Consider the following 12,432-nt stretch of genomic DNA (forward strand, 5'->3'; position numbering starts at 1 on the left):
AGACTACTTACAACTCTTATGAGGAAATAAAAACAAAGGTTTGTAATTTTATACGTGTTGTAATAATTTATTGTAATAATTGATTGCGCAAATTCATTGTACTATTCATTGTATAAATTCATTGTACTTACGTCGCGGCTATTGCGTAAGTGTTTACGCCACAAGGAATTTGGAAAACCTATATAAATTGTAAAAAGCTGAGAAAGAGCAGAGAAATTATAGGCCGGGTGAATAAAAATGAGCAATTGCTTTTACTCAGTAATTGGTCAGCTTTACGTGAATTAAAACTTCAGCAGTTTTCCTCATATTTTTATTCAAGTAAAGGTAAGCAATTTACTCAGTAATTGCTCAATTTTACGTGAATAAAAACTTAAGGAAAGTTGTTGAAGTTTCTATTCACGTAAAGCTGACCAATTACTGAGTAAAAGCAATTGCTCATTTTTATTCACCCGGCCTTATATAACTGTAATGAAAATATAGTCGTCTTGATTTTACAAGTTATTTCAGCAACATGACACCAATGGCAAAAATGATTGAAAATTTTGATGGGTCTGGCGATGTGGTAGTATGGCTGAAAAAAGTTCATGTAAACCACGTGGCGTGGTTTACATGAACAATAATGGAAAAGGAATAAAATTAACTGCAGCTGGTTCTGGCTTATACTTAAGGCCTTGGTCCAAAAAAGCCAACGGAGACGGACTCTTCATAAACAGCGGTAAAGGATATGAATCTGTTGGATGTGGTTTATTGCTCGGACCCAATTCTCCCTTTTCAAGCATCCCCTTTTTAGGCGTAATTCTTTAAGTCTTTTTGAAAATTCTTTATTTGACAAGAATAAAAATTTCAAAGAAAATTTACTTTCACCGTTCCAATTTCTCCTGTGGATGAAATCATCAGCGGCTTGTCCTTCTCCACAAACACATCCAACACGTCTGAAAAAGAAACTATTTTTGAAATTAGAAACAGCTGCTCAGACTGCACGCTATGAACCTTCATTTTATCCTCATTTTCTTCACCAAATTCTTCTGAAAAAATACCACGAGTCTCCATCGAAAATATCAACACTCCTTTCTCTAAAGCCACTCTAAATTACGAGGTCGGCTTTATCATCTTACACATCGCCAAACCTCGAAACCAAAATTCTTCTCTTAGACTGAAAGGAATAATGCTCAAACAAAACCACGTTTTGAACGCTCTCCGTCGCCACCTTAATATTATACTCAAACTGGTCTAAAGATCTCACGGCAATTTTCAAACTTCCCGCATTCAAAATAGAAAGAGTTGCCGTACTGTCACTTTTCATCGTTTTAAACGCCTTGCTAATATAACTCTCAATACCCACATGCAACGGCTCTTCAAAATCAAACACGTACTCCTCAAACTGATCTGCAAAAAGATCCACTTCAAACATTAAATTTATCGCCGTTTTTGTTTTTACACGAATTCCTACTTTACTAATGCTCAAACTCACCGTCTTCTTATTATAGAACAAAAGATCAAATAACGCTTTCAATTCACCTGAGTGCTTCGTTCTCGCTAAAAACATTTTAAAAAAGAAAAGAAAAAATTTATATCATTACTGATTGCGACAATAAAAGACAAAAAATATCAGATCCAAAAAAGGTAAGTCACCAAAAACGTATATCAAAAAGTTACAACGCATATATAAAAGTTAACGCGACTATATATGGAAAAGTATCAATGGGCCAGAACCGGCATTTCCTTACTACTGACGCAGCACCAAATTTCTTTTTACTCGTTTATTAACCGAGAAAATAGTTTGCTGACGAATTAAAGAGCGTTATAGTTAAACTTGTCATAAACAATAACGGACTTCTTTTTCGTAGAACGGCTTTAAAAGTAGACGATAATTCGTCTGACTTTTTTTTCCCGTGAACTTTGGGAAGTCAGACGAGAAAACTTTGGTTTTTGCGCTAATGCAATTTTTCATCTACTGGGACAAATATGTTGCTGCGGCTTTTATTTTATCTTAATGAAATATCGTAAAGTTTCGGGGGGTTAATTAAAGGTTGCGCCAAAATTTAGTTAATTAAATTATCAATGCTATTCAGAAGCAATATGACAAACGAAAAGTCAAAAAGCAAAGCAAAATGTTTGAATTCAATAAATTAAACTTGAATTTAATCTGACTGAACTTGGCCACTACGTACGAGTAAGAAAAGTAAAAGATGAAATAATAATTATTTTTATAAATCTGCAATCAGAAAAAGAATTAATATGAAATTACAAAATATGGGTTTACAAAATATATTCGACGTATATTTAAATTTGGCAAAAAGGTTGATAATTGGTTGAAAATATTTGATTTTTAATAATTGATTTTTAAAAAGTTTATTACCCCCGTCCTTAAACCTGCGGAACGTAATTACATTTCGCTATTATTCATTTTTTTAAATAACCAAAGTTTTCTCGTCTGTCACGGAGAACGAGTTCGACGATATAAAGGGTAATAAAATATTTTTAATGTTTTCCTATTTTAAAGAGATTTTCGATTTTCAAAAAAAAACCTTCTCTCTTAGTTGAAAAGTTTCCACAAGATGTATTTACAACGCTTGCTGATTTGCTAACTTATGATTGGCAAAAACTTACTCGATGTCTTTCGGTTGACGACTCTGCAATAGAAAATGTAAAAGAAGAGTTTAAAACTACGCGAGAACAAACTTTGCAAATACTGAACCAATGGCGTAAGAACAACCCATCAAAAAAATGGCGAGATTTAAAAAGAGCATTACTTTTTTGTAACCGTAAAGATTTGATCAGTGAATGCGAACGAAGTAGGTATTTTGAACTTCATAGTTTTTGTGTCGCCTTTTGCATGCGGAAGTTTTTCCTGCAGCACCTGAATATTAAATTAGTGATAAAAAAAAAACGAACATTTTTTCAATGGACAAACATACTTGAATTTATTTATTTAATTTATGTCACAAATCTTTAGGGCCTATTTATCAGCAAAAATATTTAGTAACTTTGCGGATTAAATTAACGCTTGATATAAATTCAAAAAAAGGTCTATAAATTGCAGTTTTAAATTTAGTTGTTTAGTTTACAATGTTAATTTTTTAAACATGAAATAAAAACTAAATGTGACAGGAACTCTAAACGTTGCTGTATTAAATTTTTTTGAAATCCTCATGCATTGCACATTTTTAACCTCCCACCCCCAAAGGGTATTGCATAAACTTCTTACGCAGCAAAAACATTTTCAACTTTAGAAGCTACCGCACCAACACCATTTGTGGGTTTTCAAGTACTTTTTCAAGAAAATTGATTTCAATTTCAAAAGATTATTTGTTTTACTGCAAGGTTCTCCAATTAAACTTCAAAATATTCCTCTGGGAGTATTTATATGTAAAATGCTTTTTCCATAAAAAAGTGTAATTGTTTTAAAAAGCGTTTACAACTATAATTGCTTTAAAATATAACTAACTTAGAGACAAATAATTTCATCATAATAACAGCAAGCGTTTTTTTATGAAAATTAATTACATTCAGCGGTTAGTGATAATTTTTTAAATAGTAATCGTTAATTTAATTATACATGCATAAATCATCAATAGAGTTTATGCTTTCCCCATCAAAAACAAAAACTGTAACAGCAAATGCCGTTCAAAAAATAACTTTTAAACATTCATAAAAAATGTCATAAAAAATGTCATAAAACATTCATTAAAAATAAAAAGTTTTGTCTTTTAGAGTTAATATCCCGACACTCCATTTTTGGTATCCTACCGCCAACAAAAGCCTTCTTTTCACGTGACAATGAACTTAATCAAATTCATAAATACATCTGCCAAACAAACGATTCTGGTAAATCAATCACGGTTTTAACTGGAATGTCTGGAATAGGAAAAACTCAGCTCGCTAGAAAATATGCAGCAACTTACAACGATTATTTTGAAAGTGCTGTGTGGGTGGATGCATCATTTGACAAAATACAAGTTTCTATGACTAATCTTTGTCAACAACTAGGGTTGAGTGTAAGAGATTCTCAAGGCGATCCGTTTGATATTGAAGTAGTTTCTAGAAAAATACATCACTATTTTGAAAGAGAAAAAACGCTATACATCTTCGACAACGTGGATGGTGAAAGTGTGAAGAATTTTGAAAAATACGTATCAAATAAAAAAAACTCATTTACATTGGTAACATCGCAATGGAAATCATGGTCTACCGATGTTAATCAACTGCAAATGAACTCTTTCTCGCCTCAAGATGCGTTACTTTTCGCAAAAATAAATATTAAACAAAAATTAACAAACGATGAGGAAAAATTAAAAGAAATAACCAAAGTGCTTCAATATCATCCACTCTCCATTAATCAAGCCATTTTCTATATAAACAACAACAGCGTTTCTTTGCAGGAATATTTAGATCTTTTTCGATCATATCCCATTGAAATGCTCGAGGATGGTAACCTCACTGAAGTGGAAACAAAGTCTACAATAACATCAATTAGCATAGTATTTAACAAAATAGAAAGATCGAATGAAAAATCAGTAGAACTTTTAAACCATTTATCGTATTGCGACGGTCAACACATTACAAAAAAGTTTATTCGCAATGTTTCAAAACACCTTAAAATAAACGAAGAGTTTTTGATAAATCGAACAATAAATATACTCCTAAGTTATTCGTTGCTTGATCGTTTCGACGATGACAATGACAGGTACGCGATGCACGAAATGACACAGCGTGTAAATGTTATCAAAAGCGCAAAGAAATAACAGAAGTATGCAACGAAAACATTATCCATTTTCTAAAATTACAATTGGAAGAGGTACATGAACACGTTGACGATTGGAAGCACTTCTATAACCATTTTATCCATATGTTTCGTATTAGCAAACCAAAAATGTGTGAGGTGTTCCATCAACAGAGTTGGAATATCCGAAGTTTCTTATCAAAAAAAGGCTTTTTTCAAGAAGCAATAAACATTCTCGATGCCATTCAAAATTATAACACAAAATCTTACGGAGATGAAAATCAAATAACTTTAGATACAAAACATTGTATAGCAAACTGTTTGAATGATATGGGAAAATTTAATGAAGCTTTAGAAATTTATTATCAAGTTGATAAAATACAAACGAATATTTTAGGTATCAATCATCCAACAACTTTGAGTACAAAAAATAATATAGCAAACCGTTTGAGTGATATGGGAAAACATAATGAAGCTTTAGAAATTTATTATCAAGTTGATAAAATACAAACAAATATTTTAGGTATCAATCATCCAACAACTTTGAGTACAAAAAGTAATATAGCAACCTGTTTGAGTCGAATGGGAAAATATAATGAAGCTTTAGAAATTTATAATCAAGTTGATAAAATACAAACGGATATTTTAGGTATCAATCATCCAAAAACTTTGGGTACAAAAAATAATATAGCAAACTGTTTGAGTCGAATGGGAAAATATAATGAAGCTTTAGAAATTTATTATCAAGTTGATAAAATACAAACGAATATTTTAGGTATCAATCATCCAACAACTTTGAGTACAAAAAATAATATAGCAAACCGTTTGAGTGATATGGGAAAACATAATGAAGCTTTAGAAATTTATTATCAAGTTGATAAAATACAAACGAATATTTTAGGTATCAATCATCCAACAACTTTGAGTACAAAAAGTAATATAGCAACCTGTTTGAGTCGAATGGGAAAATATAATGAAGCTTTAGAAATTTATTATCAAGTTGATAAAATACAAACGAATATTTTAGGTATCAATCATCCAACAACTTTGGGTACAAAAAATAATATAGCAAACTGTTTGAGTCGAATGGGAAAATATAATGAAGCTTTAGAAATTTATTATCAAGTTGATAAAATACAAACGAATATTTTAGGTATCAATCATCCAACAACTTTGGGTACAAAAAATAATATAGCAAACTGTTTGAGTCGAATGGGAAAATATAATGAAGCTTTAGAAATTTATTATCAAGTTGATAAAATACAAACGAATATTTTAGGTATCAATCATCCAACAACTTTGGGTACAAAAAATAATATAGCAAACTGTTTGAGTCGAATGGGAAAATATAATGAAGCTTTAGAAATTTATTATCAAGTTGATAAAGTACAAACGGATATTTTAGGTATCAATCATCCAACAACTTTGGGTACAAAAAATAATATAGCAATCTGTTTGTATGGAATGGGAATATATAATGAAGCTTTAGAAATTTATTATCAAGTTGATAAAATACAAACGGATTTTTTAGGTATCAATCATCCATCAACATAGCGCTCAAAAAATTATATAGCAAGCTGTTTGAAACTGATGGAAATGGAAAATCGATGTTGTCAACTAATTTAGATTATTGTTTTGCTGATAAATGTTAACTTATTAGAAATTAGTAAATAATAAATTTATAAGAACTATATAAATATGTATGGAAGTAGATTATATATAAGATTTTTATATCTTTCTTTGTCGGTTATTTATCCAAAGCACGATAAAAAGTTTGAAGATGATAAAAGTTTATAACTTAATAAAGAATCCATAAGAAATGAGTTTGTATTGAGTTAATGAAGTTAGAGTATGAATAAAAGTTTGTTAAATGTTAATAATAATAAATTTTTTACAGCCGGAAAATTAGAAGAAACGTGAAGATTCAGATAACGATCCTTGGGAAACTTTTAAATTAACTTTCAAATGATGTTTTTTGAGAATATGAAAAAAAAGATAAATAAATTACGAGTTCTTTAGTTTTTTATAACCTTGTTAAGCTGTTAAATTCTTTATATCATTAGTAATTGAAATGTCGTACTTCATAATAATGTCATAATTAGTTATAATTAATTATCTTTCTCACAATTAAAGTTGACGCCAAGAAAGTATGAGGCTGGTAAAATTAATTCCTCTTTAATTGAGAAGTGATTGTATGCACGTGTCACTATCAGAAATAACTGGAAAAAACGCGTGCAAAAAACGTACACTCCGCGTAAAATTTAAATCAGATTTCTATCATTTTACAAAACGGTCAAGCATAATCATATCTGATGACGCAAAATCGTTCGAAACCCAAAGTCCTTTATGAAAGCTATGCAATAAGAAAATGAGAAAAAATTTATTCGAAAAAGATGATAGCCACACTAGCAATCCAAATGATAGCCCTCATTCGGATAGCTATTAAGCTAGCAATCCAAATGATAGCTATCATTCGGATCGCCAGTTTCGCTTTTAAAGAGAGAATTTCACGTGAATAAGAGTTTCTTAAAAATTTTAACACAAAAACACAAGCGCTTATCTGCAATTCAAACTTGAAGCATAAAAATTACAGAAGGAAAGTAAAAGAAAGTAAAAAAGCAGTGCATAAAATGTGACTGGCTAAATTAGATACAAAGTTTTAATGATGAAAATTGGAAATGAATTTTAAAGACAAAATATAAAGAAGATATGGATAGAAGAATTTTTGGTAATATTGCATTAAAGAGGCGTAATATAATTTAGCATTATTGCTTTTACTGCTCTCGCTCGCAGAGACTAAAAGTCACTTTCTGATTAATTTTTTTCATTTTCACCATCGCAGAGTTTAATCAAGCGAAAATTATAAATTATTTTACGCCGCTTAACTGCAGTATTACCAACTATTGTTACTGAAGATGAAATCCTGGCTGAACCACGTGTGTTGCTGGGGTCCAACATATAAAGAGTTTCCAATATTTTCGGCGTTTCAACCTTGTATGTCTCGTCATTATCCTCTGTAGTTGATAAATAAAACGACTATTTTCATAGCCACATATTTTTTAAAAATATACTTAGCAAGAACAATAATTGTGGTATCCTATATTCTATAATTGTAATAAGAAATTTCTCTAAAACAAACTAAAATTATACAATCATGAAATATAAAAATTTGAACTTCTTTACACAATTAATAATGTAATAAGTAAATATTAACAATGTAAATGATAATATAATTAAATATCAACAATAAAAACAAAAAACAAAAATATTAAACAAAAACGTATTTAAAAAATAACTACTTTGAAATTTATCTACTTTGGTTTTTATAATTATTTTAAGAACTTTCAGCCTCTGCGAGCGAGAGCGCTAAAACCAAAAATGTTAAAATATTTTACCGCGCTTAACTTCAGTATTAGCGCATTTCTTTAAATTTGTTTATAAAAGAGTTTACAGAAAATTTTTGAAGAACACATTTCATACAAAAATAATTTTTAAGAAGAAAATTTCATAAGAAATATTGAAAATAGAAAATAAAAATTGAAACTTTTTACGAGAAATTTAAATTATTTATCTAATAATTTAATATAATTGTCTAGCTTAGATTTTCTAATTTAAAATATAAATTAGCAGCTTAAACTATAACTTATTAAACCATAACATAAATCAAAACTTTTATAAAACAAAAATTTTGAAAAAACATGAAGTGGAAGTATAAAAAGTAAATTTAAAAGTGAAATTTAAAGAGAAAAGTTGAGAGAAAAAGTTTAATAGAAAAAATTTACAGCAGAAATTTAAAGAAGAAAAGATGTAAATTAGGAATTTCAAGTTGAAATTTTATGTAAATATTCAATAAGAAAATTAAGTTAGAAATTTAATTAGATTCTTAATTTCTTTTCGAATCTTAATTTAGAATCGTAATATAGTAAATAAGTTTTAAAATATAAACTAGAAAACTAATGAAAAAATTTAAATTAGAAATCTAAAATGGACACTTAAATTAGAAATTCGAATAAGTAGTTTCAGGTAAAAATTTAACTTAGATGTTTAAGTTAGCAAATTAAATTTGAATATTGTATTAGAAATTAAATCAGGAATTCAAACTGCAAATGTTTTTGACAAGTAAATTAGAAATAATGATTTCAGATTTTTATTAAAATTTAAATTAATAATGTAAGTTTTAAATTAATTTAGTAAACTAAGTTAGCATTTTGAAACAAAATTCCTAATTTAAAAATGACGTTTATCTTCAGTGCAAGAAGCTGCTCTGAGTGTTTCAATTTTAAATGCAGTTCTCTTGCTTCGTCTTTGTTTTCAAACGTTTGATGAAAGCATAGTACCAAGCGTTGCCTGGTTTACCCACGGCGATCTTTCGTATATAGATTTTCCTAATATGCGTGGATCTGGAAATTACCAAATAGTGAAACAACTCCATGTAACCTATTTAAAATGTTTTATACAATGCGAATTCACCTTACTTTGTAAACAAAAAATTGTGCGTTATACAGTCAGAACGTTGTTCTTTTATTTTCAAAAAAAAAAAATGTTGTTTTGACGAAACCATGCAAATAAAATTCACTTTTAAGACTATCGATGTTCGGGGGCATTTTACCGACGTTCGGGGGCATTTAAAAATACACACTAAGGAACAAAGGAATTTTGATTTTATTTTTGACAATTAGGAAAAATACCTGTTTTATTAAGAAAAGTAGAAAGAGAAAGGTTTGTTATTTTTGTTATGGAGAATTTACTATTTAAAAAATCAGTCTTTTTTTAGAACTTTTAACCGAATGCGTCACGAGATTCCAGGTCTGCAAAATTATTTAACTTTAAAGAAATAATTGCATCTCTGTATTTTGTTCAAACAAATAACAAAATAATTTCTTTCTGTATTTTGTTTCGTTTTATAAAGCTTGGTGTTTTTACTGTTTCTTTCTTTAATCTGAATTAAATTTCTGATATCGCCAGAAAATGATCAGACTCAAATCGCAAACGAAGTTTACAAAAATGAAATTATTTTCTATAATTTCAAAGTAAGTGAAGAGAAAATAAGGTTATGGTTCTTCAAGCTGTAATAGTATAACTGGAATTAATTAACTAATAGTTGTTAATAGTTCTTCTTGTTTAGATGAAAAAGTTATCATGGGATAGTGTAGTGAATATTGGAGTATCTGTTGAAGAATTTTATTCAGTGTCTTATAAATGCAATAAAGGCTACAGTGCACTCCGGAAAATTATAACTGAAAGTGATCAGTTTGATTGTTTTTGCAATGTTTTAGAGTCAGATAATGGTCAACCAATGTTTGAATACGTTTTAAAAAATGGTGAAGATAAAATTGGTATGTCTTTGTCTGTGAATCCGAGGATCGCAAGTTATAGATTAAAAAACTTCCAAATGCAAACTTGGTGCTAACAGATTATAAGCGAATTTGTGCTCAGCACTAGCCTAAAGATGCAGAATTAAAAAAAGTCAAAGGTAGTAGTTTTGTTCCAGTGCATCCTCCATCAGTGTTTAAAGGTATACCAGTGTCTTGTATTCCAATAGCGTCTAGAAAACGAGATGTCACTGGGTTAATGTGCTCTGAAAGAAATAGTTTACCTGATGAGTTCGAAAACTTTAAAAAAATGGAAGCTTTTTAATTTAATTCAATTGTAAAAAGTTTGAAGTCAATGATAAATAACTGTGAAGAAAAATTTTATTTTGTTGAAAAAGAAAAAAATATATTTTTAATATCATATGAACATGGTGGACCAGTACCTAAGTTTTCAATATATATAACTTTAGAAGATTCTGGAGGTATTTATTTTCTTTTTTAAACAAAGGAATTATTAAATATTATTCTCAACTGGAGAATGCTGTTAGTTATGTTATTAATAATGAAACAGATTCTAAGCGAGCAAGTTATATTAGGCATCAAGTCACCAAAACCAATTGAACGACAAAATTTTGGATCAGGTCTCAAAGTTTTTTGTAATGAAACAGTTGCAGCATTACGCGTAAAAATTCCTGAAGCTAAAGATACTGCACTTTTTATTGAAACAGTTTTCAAGTGATAGCTTATTGTCAACAGTAAAGCAAAAGGTCTATATATTAAATTAAATGATATTCAAAGAAAGCCTTTTACTTCAGTCAATGATTAGCAAATAGATTTCTTAGAGAACTATATTTCTTATTTTGCTGAAAATTTGAAATGCGTAAATTCAAAATTAAGAGAGAAAAAGTTAACAATGGATACTGTGAGTGCTTTGCAAAAAACTTCTAAAAGATTAGCAAGCTGTGCCAAGTATTTGTTGAATTGCGGTGTATCTTATGTATTGCTTGGACAAATGCAATCAGATGCACTAGAAAAACAGTTTAGGAAATATCAACAAGGGTCAGGTGGCACATATCTGATAACTGTGCAAAATGTTATTCAAAAATTTAGAATCGACAAAACTTGTAATTTGATAGACGAGAAAGCAGATTTTAAAATATTTCTTCCTGCTCACCACCATTGTGATAACTTTGAACTTGATGTGTAGTTTGATATGTCAATATGTGAAAATTGTGAGGTTCAGTTGCCAAATGAATGCAAACAAGGGCTTTTATATATTGCAGGTTTTATTGCTTACAAACTTCCAGAATTACATTCAATTTTAGAAGAAAAGACACCTTTGATATGTCTCAAGAATATGGAACTTTGATTAGTTCTTTGAACAGGGAAAGACTAAGAGAACCTTCTGACAAATTAGTCTACTTTGTTATTTATTGTTTTTTTATATTTGAAGTGACACTTGTGAATAAAGTTTCACCATTGCTGTGCAAGAGAGGATTAATTGACATTTTTATTAGCTGCAATAGTAAATTTCAATTGCTTGTTCGAAGTTTTAAAAAAGTTTGCTGCATTTTAGCAGACATTTTTTTTAACAATTATTGTAAAAAACACACTGAAGATTTTGGGAAGGAATGTTTAATAAAACAAGCAAAACTTTCAACTTCAAAATAAAATACTTTGAGTTAAAAAAAGTCAACATAGTTTGGCGCAAATTTACTTTTCTACCCCCCCCCCCCCCCCATTTTTATTTTTGATTATGATAGAGAATTTTATCCTGATTAAGAATCGTATAAAAACAAACACCTGAAAACCAAAGGAAAGTTCTCTAATTTGATGTTGAAGTGTCAAAAAAATCAACCAAAAACGCTAATATTCGCCATCTTTTTTGAAACACTTCTAAGTTAATAATTAATGCCGTAAAAATGAATTTATTCATTAAAAAAACTTTATAGCCCGGTTTTTATTTCGCTACAACATTTTATGGAGAAATTTGTTATGCATTTTCTTTTTATTTTAGTATTTTTTTCTTGAAAAAACTTCGAATTTCAATAACTTTTTTTCTTATTTTCAGATTATATAGATTTTTTTAAAAACATATTAATGATTTAGATAAACAAATGTTACTATATACAAAAATATTATTCAAACGGGATATTCATCTACAACTTGGTTCCAAAAGTGAAAATAAGAATGTTCTTTAAAACGTTGCGCCCACATAAATTCTGACAAATAATCGGGAATCATTTCTCGATTTGTGGGCCCAAACATAGCTTTAAATTTGGCTTTGCTTCTTTGCCACATTGCCTCAACTCTGTTTGTTGTAACATTTGTTGCGGGATCAACAAAATGTAAAGCATGGTTTACTGTACCATGTTGAAAACCTTGCGCTGCTAAACC

At 29.2% G+C, this 12,432-nt stretch overlaps 2 pseudogenes across 1 annotated transcript; both read left to right on the forward strand.

Moving 5' to 3' along the window:
- Positions 1–2,406: 2,406 nt before the first annotated feature.
- Positions 2,407–6,432, forward strand: LOC149882497 (uncharacterized; annotated as a pseudogene). Its single transcript, XR_016444656.1, has 3 exons — positions 2,407–2,467; positions 2,541–2,795; positions 3,715–6,432. The product of XR_016444656.1 is annotated as an uncharacterized LOC149882497 (transcript).
- Positions 6,433–10,067: 3,635 nt separating this feature from the next.
- On the forward strand, positions 10,068–11,706 carry LOC149882498 (uncharacterized; annotated as a pseudogene).
- Positions 11,707–12,432: the final 726 nt, after the last annotated feature.

The sequence above is a fragment of the Hydra viridissima genome, unplaced genomic scaffold, assembly GCF_058129835.1.
Source record: "Hydra viridissima isolate aposymbiotic clone 2 unplaced genomic scaffold, HvirCarnegie_v1 scaffold_10, whole genome shotgun sequence".
In the NCBI taxonomy this organism is placed as follows: domain Eukaryota; kingdom Metazoa; phylum Cnidaria; class Hydrozoa; order Anthoathecata; family Hydridae; genus Hydra; species Hydra viridissima.